The sequence below is a fragment of the Nyctereutes procyonoides genome, unplaced genomic scaffold (genome assembly GCF_905146905.1).
Source record: "Nyctereutes procyonoides isolate TBG_1078 unplaced genomic scaffold, NYPRO_anot_genome, whole genome shotgun sequence".
Classification (NCBI taxonomy): domain Eukaryota; kingdom Metazoa; phylum Chordata; class Mammalia; order Carnivora; family Canidae; genus Nyctereutes; species Nyctereutes procyonoides.
This window is the reverse complement of record NW_026575042.1, coordinates 20,046,726-20,053,052: the sequence shown is the minus strand read 5'-3', so window position 1 is coordinate 20,053,052 and position 6,327 is coordinate 20,046,726. Positions and strand designations below refer to the sequence as shown.

At 38.9% G+C, this 6,327-nt stretch overlaps 1 pseudogene; it reads right to left on the bottom strand.

The window, feature by feature from the left end:
- Positions 1 to 1,430: 1,430 nt before the first annotated feature.
- LOC129507324 (protein unc-119 homolog A-like) lies at positions 1,431 to 3,370 on the bottom strand (annotated as a pseudogene).
- Between the last annotated feature and the right edge of the window lie 2,957 nt (positions 3,371 to 6,327).

The window sequence follows — 6,327 nt, the reverse complement described above, 5'->3', positions numbered from 1 at the left end:
GGCAGTTAATTAATCTCTGGTGAATTAGGAGAACAGGAAGACAGTTCTGAATAGAGTAAACTGTTGTTAATCTGGTGAGACAGAAGGAGTGGTTATGCTTTCTGAGCTAGATATTTTCCTTGGTGTCAAGTAGATAGTGAATGCACTCCTTTTAAAATAAGTTGCTAAGGAAAGACAAGAACCCTCCCTTTTGCCCACTGCTCACTGAATATAAAGTCTGCAGAATGGAATTTTGCCTAATCAGCCTTGCTTTCTAAGCTTTCATACAATCAGTAATGTTGGCTTCTTCTGAGACCTCATTTTAATCTTCATGGATTTTTGAAAACTGAAGCTTTGCCCAGACTGAGACAAACAACCCTACCCTTTCAAACAATAATTTATTTCTTATTTTGGGTTGACTATTTCCAAACATAGACCACTTTCTGTACTGCTTGTCCTCATATAAAGAGTTTATAATTCTCTCATAGAGGGTTTTACGTGAAAATGCCCATATGTTATAGTTTTAGAAAAAAATATTTTGAACAGTAAGATGTGAATGGGTTATATCCAAGTCCCGTTGCAGTCTGAGAATTCTGGTTTTAAAATATAACTCTTAGAGGCAGTGTATCAGAGTGGCTAAGAGTGTGGGCTTTTGTTAAGAAGATTTGAGTCTGGATCTCCTTTCTGTTAATTATTTTATTTTTTTAATTAATCTTTACTAAATTATTTTTCCTCCCTAGGCTCAATTTTATTATGTGAAAAAGGGATGTGACTGGTATCTCCTGTTGGTCTTGTTTTATCATGAGATAAAAATTATTTCACAGAGTGAATGGCTTTTAGCACCTTTCCCCTTCCCTGTGAAAAATTTCTTGGCTAGTTCCCATTTGCTTTTCTAGATGGACTCTTCATTCATCTCCTCCCTGCTCTGTGTGTGTGGCTGACACTGAAGGACTTTATGAACTTGGGGCTTTGGTTGGGTTCAGCCAATGGGAAGCATCAGGGAGCTTTGCAGGGTGGAATGGAGTGAGGTCAGGGTATTTATTCTGCTATTCTCTCTGGATTCTTTTTTTTTTTTTTTTTTTTTAACAGAAAAGGAGAGAGTTTATTGAAAACTATATACAGTTGGTCTGTCCCTACCACAGGCTGCAATCTGGGCCGGTCCCTCCCACATCTCAAGCAGTAGCTCAGCCCCTGATGGTAAAGGCTGGGGCTAGGGCTGGGGCCAGGGCCCCAAACCCCTTGGGCAGCTTGGCAGCCAGACCCCCTCCCCCGATGGATTTTGATCTGTGAATTTACACCTCTAAATGGCCTGTCAGCGGTGGGCAGGGGCAGAGAATGGGTGCCTGCCCTGATCTAGTCAAAGCCTGGATAGGGGAACACTATTCTTTAACTTCGGCCCCAGAGGCCCAGGTAGGCTGTCCAGAAGTCCTGGACAGTCCTCTCACAGGAGGCCTCCTGGACATGGAGGCAGACAGCCCTCCTACCACCCCACCCCATGTGCCAGGGCCAATGGGCTTTGGAGACTTGGGCTGGGGACATCAGGTACCCTCCCTCCCATCGCTGGCTCAGGGTCCAGGGCTCTCAGAACACTGTCCAGGCAGAAGACCTTGGGTTGAGACGGGAGTGTCGGGAAGGTCACAGCTGAAGGCCCGGGACCCTCCTGGGGTAGGGGACTGTTTTGGGAGTCAGGGCGTTCCACTGTAGGAATAGTCTGCTTTGTTGTGCATCACCAGCCGGTCATCCACGAAGTAGAAGCTGTCAGACTGTGTTTCATATGGGTGACGGATCATCTCATTGATCAGCTCCTCAGAGAGAGGGGGGAAGTCGTAGATGTGCTCGCAGGTGTTCTTGGTGCTGGGGATGCGGAAACCGAAGTGGAAGTCAAAGCTTTTGAGGAGCTGGTTGCCAAAGTAGTGCCTCTCAATCACGCGGAAGTTGTTGACAGGCTTGTCTCCCACTGTGAACTCCACCCTGAGGCTGGGGGCTTCTTGATTTCAAAGAGAACAGTGCCTGGGTCCATGTCTCGAATCTTGAATCTGATGAAGTCAATCTTGTAGATACTCTCCTCGGGAGAGCATAGGCGATCTTCATGGCCTCGCGGGGCCACCGCTCGCTTGCCCGCGGCAGCTGCCGGCGCCGGCTGGAGCCGAGAGCTCTCTCTGGATTCTGATAACTGCTTTCTTCTCTTGCTTCTTTAGGGACGATGAAGGTAAATGTCTCCAGCTAGCCTAGGCTACTAAACCTTTCTTGGTTTTCCTTAAACCTACCTCCATCTTTATAAACAGTGCCTTTATTCAGCTCTCAATGATCCCATCTTTGGTTGTTGTTGGCTGCCCCCAGATATCACTGCTAAAACAGGGGAAGACTGGTGGCCCTTGTGTCTTCCTTCTAGTTTATTCCCTGATGATCTAGGATGAATTACATCTAATCCCTTCTCGATTCCTGCTCACCTAGAGCCTGGTGTGATCCTACTCATTGCCTGTGGTGTGGTCACCTCCACATAGGCTTTTAGCGGTGGGAGGGAAAACACCTGGGGACAAGGCTGATAGTAGGCATTTTACCTGCATTGGTCTTTGATCCCTGGATATCAAGTGTGCATTAATGATGCAGACTTGATTCTACTATAGTTATTCACCTTAGGAGTTCTCTTTCTCTTTTTCTCTCTCACACACAGCCATTTTCCCCAACATAGGCCTGAAGGGCCTGTGTGACTATATAGTGAATGGCTTTTTCATCTCCAACACATGTGTTGTGTGGAACCAGCCTAGTCTCTACCAGGAATTCTTTACCTATTCCACAGAGTCCTTGGATGGAACTGTGATTTAGTACAATTGATTTCCTTTATTTTATGCATTTAAAAAACATAATTCTAAGAATGAATTTGTAGACTTCACAAGACTGACAAAAGGGACCATGGCACAAAAAAGTTAACCTGCTACCTAGTAGGCTGCATCTCCACGATCAAGAACTATACATCTTTTTGGGGATGTGACAATGGTATACTAATACTCACTGTGCAGGGTGGTTCAGTGAGATGATAAATGGAAAGCAGTTGGTTTCCACTTGTTTACCATGGCCAGATACTGTGCTATTATTAGTGTCATCAAAATCATATATGCCTTACATTTCCCACATTATTCAAAGCAATAATCTTCAAATGTCAGAAAATGGGGACATTCTCCTTCTCCAATTTTCCCAAGGTTCCCCCCACCCACAGACTGATATACACTAGCTAGGGCGTTTCTCCATTTCCAGCAGTGGGTGATATATAGGTTTTCTCTCCTCCTCTTTTTCAATACTAATATATAATACATAACCTCCATGTCTGCCCCACCTTCCAAAACTCAAAAGCATGTCTGCCAGAAACCAAATTAATAAGATACCTGTCCATGGTGGTGAGCATTCATGTTAATCTTGCTGTCATTCATTAGTGCCTGCTTTCTCCTAGGCACTGTGCTTATATGAAGTGACATGCCTGATTTGTGTTTCATGATTGCACTATTTTATCCATGTGCATTAAGCTGCCACAGCCTGTCCTATATTTCTAGCTTGTTACTTTAAGCCAGAATGGTATTCTAAAGAGTTGGTGAAATATACTCAGAAGAGTATTAATCAGTAGTTTAGGAGAGATGATAATTAGTTAATAAAAGAAGAAGACAAAGGAGAGGAGAGGAAATTGATTTCAACCTGAGTTAGACAAAGGATAGAAAAAAACACATTTTGAACCTGGTGTATGTTCATTTTTGGTTACAATTTTTAATGTTGTTTTTATAGTAATTGTTTTGTTCAGTTTTGCTTCCTAGAAGTTAATAGGTAGATTGAATGATATATTATGAATAAAGGAAATGGAAACTGAGTATTGTTTGGACAGTTGATGCTTAAGAAGCTGATTTTTGTTATTTTAACCTTTGTCTGAAGCACATTTGTACAACTGAATAAGGTACCTGTGGGAATTAATGGAAAATATTTGCAAAGCATTTTGTCCTTAGAGCAAAGCCTTTTTATTTATGTAAGAATTAGCATTAATGCTCCTTTGTGTAAGACTTCAGTTTGGATTCATTACCTTAATATTGTCTTCAAAATCTGTCATATTAGAATCTCCAGTAGCTTTTACATCAGGAATATTGGGCTTAATGAGCTTTTAACAAACCAGGCAACATTTAGAGATGAAGAAGTGGCCCTTTGAAATTTTCCCCAGAAGTCCTAGGCAACACTGAATTCACCCATTCCTTACCACTCAAAGCATTTCCAGCTTGCAGTAACATTTTTAGTGCTTTGCTTTAAGCTGTAAAGTATAGTGGCTCATGAATAGACTTTGGAATTAACAAACTTGGGTTCAAATGCTGGTTTTGTCATTTACAAGCTATGAAATGCTAAGAGGTTTACTTAACCTCCTTGAGCTTTGGCTTACTTCTTTACAATAAAGGGATAATAATGAGCCTTGTTTTATTTTATTTTTATTTTTAGAATTTTATATATATAAAAATAATAAATAATTATATATCATGTATAATATATATAATTAATTATATATTCTAGGGTAGTTAACATACAGTGTCAAATTAATTTCAGATATACAATTTAGTGATTCAACAATTCCATATATTGCTCAGTGCTCACCATGATAAGTGTATTTGCATTTCTTTGATGATGAGTGATGTTGAGCATCTTTTCATGGTTATTGGGCATCTGTATGTCTTTGGGGAAAAGTCTGTTAATGTCTTCTGCCCATTTTTAAATTGGATTATTTGGTTTTTGGGGGTTGGGTTGCATAAGTTCTTTATGTATTTTGGATACTGTTTATTGGATATGTCATTTGCAAATATCTTCTCCCATTCAGTAGGTTGTCTTTTGGTTTTGTTGACTCTTTCCTTCGCTGCACAGAGCATTTTATTTTGATGTAGTTCCAACAGTTTATTTTTGCTTTTGTTTTTCTTGCCTCAGGAGATGTATCTAGAAAGATGTTGTTATGGTCGATATCAGAGAAATTATTCCCTGCGCTCTCTTTTAGGATTTTTATGATTTCAGTTCTCATATTTAGGTCCTCAATCCATTTTGAGTTTATTTTTATGTATGGTGTAAGAAAGAATACATTCTTATGTTTGTAAGAAAGAATACATTCTTTTGTATGTAGCTGTCCAGTTTTCCCAACACTATTTGTTGAAGAGATTGTTTCTTTCCTATTACATGTTTTTGCCTCCTTTGTTGAAGATTAGTTGACCATGTAATTGTCGGTTTATTTTCTGGACTTTCTATTTTGATCTATTTGTCTATTTTTGCACCAGTACCATACTATTTTAATTACTACAGCTTTATTATATAACTTGAAGTTTGGAATTGTGATACCTCCAGGTCTTTTTTCTTTTTCAAGATTGCTTTGGCTATTCTATTGTGGTTCCATGCAAGTATTAGGATTGTTTGTTCTAGTTTTGTGAACAATGTTGCTTGTATTTTGATAGGAATTACATTAAATGTATAAATTGCTTTGGGTAGTATAGACATTTTAATAATATTTATTCTTCCTATCCATGGAATATCTATTTCTTTGTGTCATCTTAAAAATTTTTTTATCAATGTTTTATAGTTTTCAGAGGACAAGTCCTTTACCTCTTTGGTTAAGCTTGAAGTCTTGTTTTAAAGATTAGAATGAATGGAAGTCAAGCTCCTTGTATGATGCCTGGAGTAGAGTTAGCACTAAGTGTTTGGTAGAAGTCATTAGGGTTATCTTTATTTTTTTATTTCTGTACAATTTTTTCAAAAACTTTTTTTCAAATTTTTATTTAAGTTCTAGTTCATCAATACATAGTGTAATATTGGTTTCAGGAGTAGAATTTAGTGATTCATCATTTACATATAACATCCAGTTATCATGGTGCCTTCCTTAATACCCTTCACTCATTTAGCCCATTCCTCACCATTCTTCCTTCATCAACCCTCAGTTCTTTATCATTAAGATGGTTTGTTTCCCTCTCCCTTCCCATATGTTCACCTGTTTTGTTTCTTAAATTCCACATATGAGTGAAATAATATGGTGTTTGTATTTCCCCCACTGACTTATTTCACTTAGCATAGTATATGGTAGTTCCATCCATGTTGTTGCAAATGGCAAGGTTTCATTCTTTTTAATGACTGAGTAATATTCCAATGTATATATTTGCCACATTATCATTATTCATTCATCAGTGGATGGACATTTAAGCTTGTTCCATAGTTTGGCTATTGTTGATAATGCTGCTATAAACACTGAGGTACATGTACCCCTTCAAATCTATATTTTTGTATCCTTTGAGTAAATACCTAGTAGTGCAATTGCTGGGTTGTAAAGTAGTTCTATTTTTAACTTTTTGA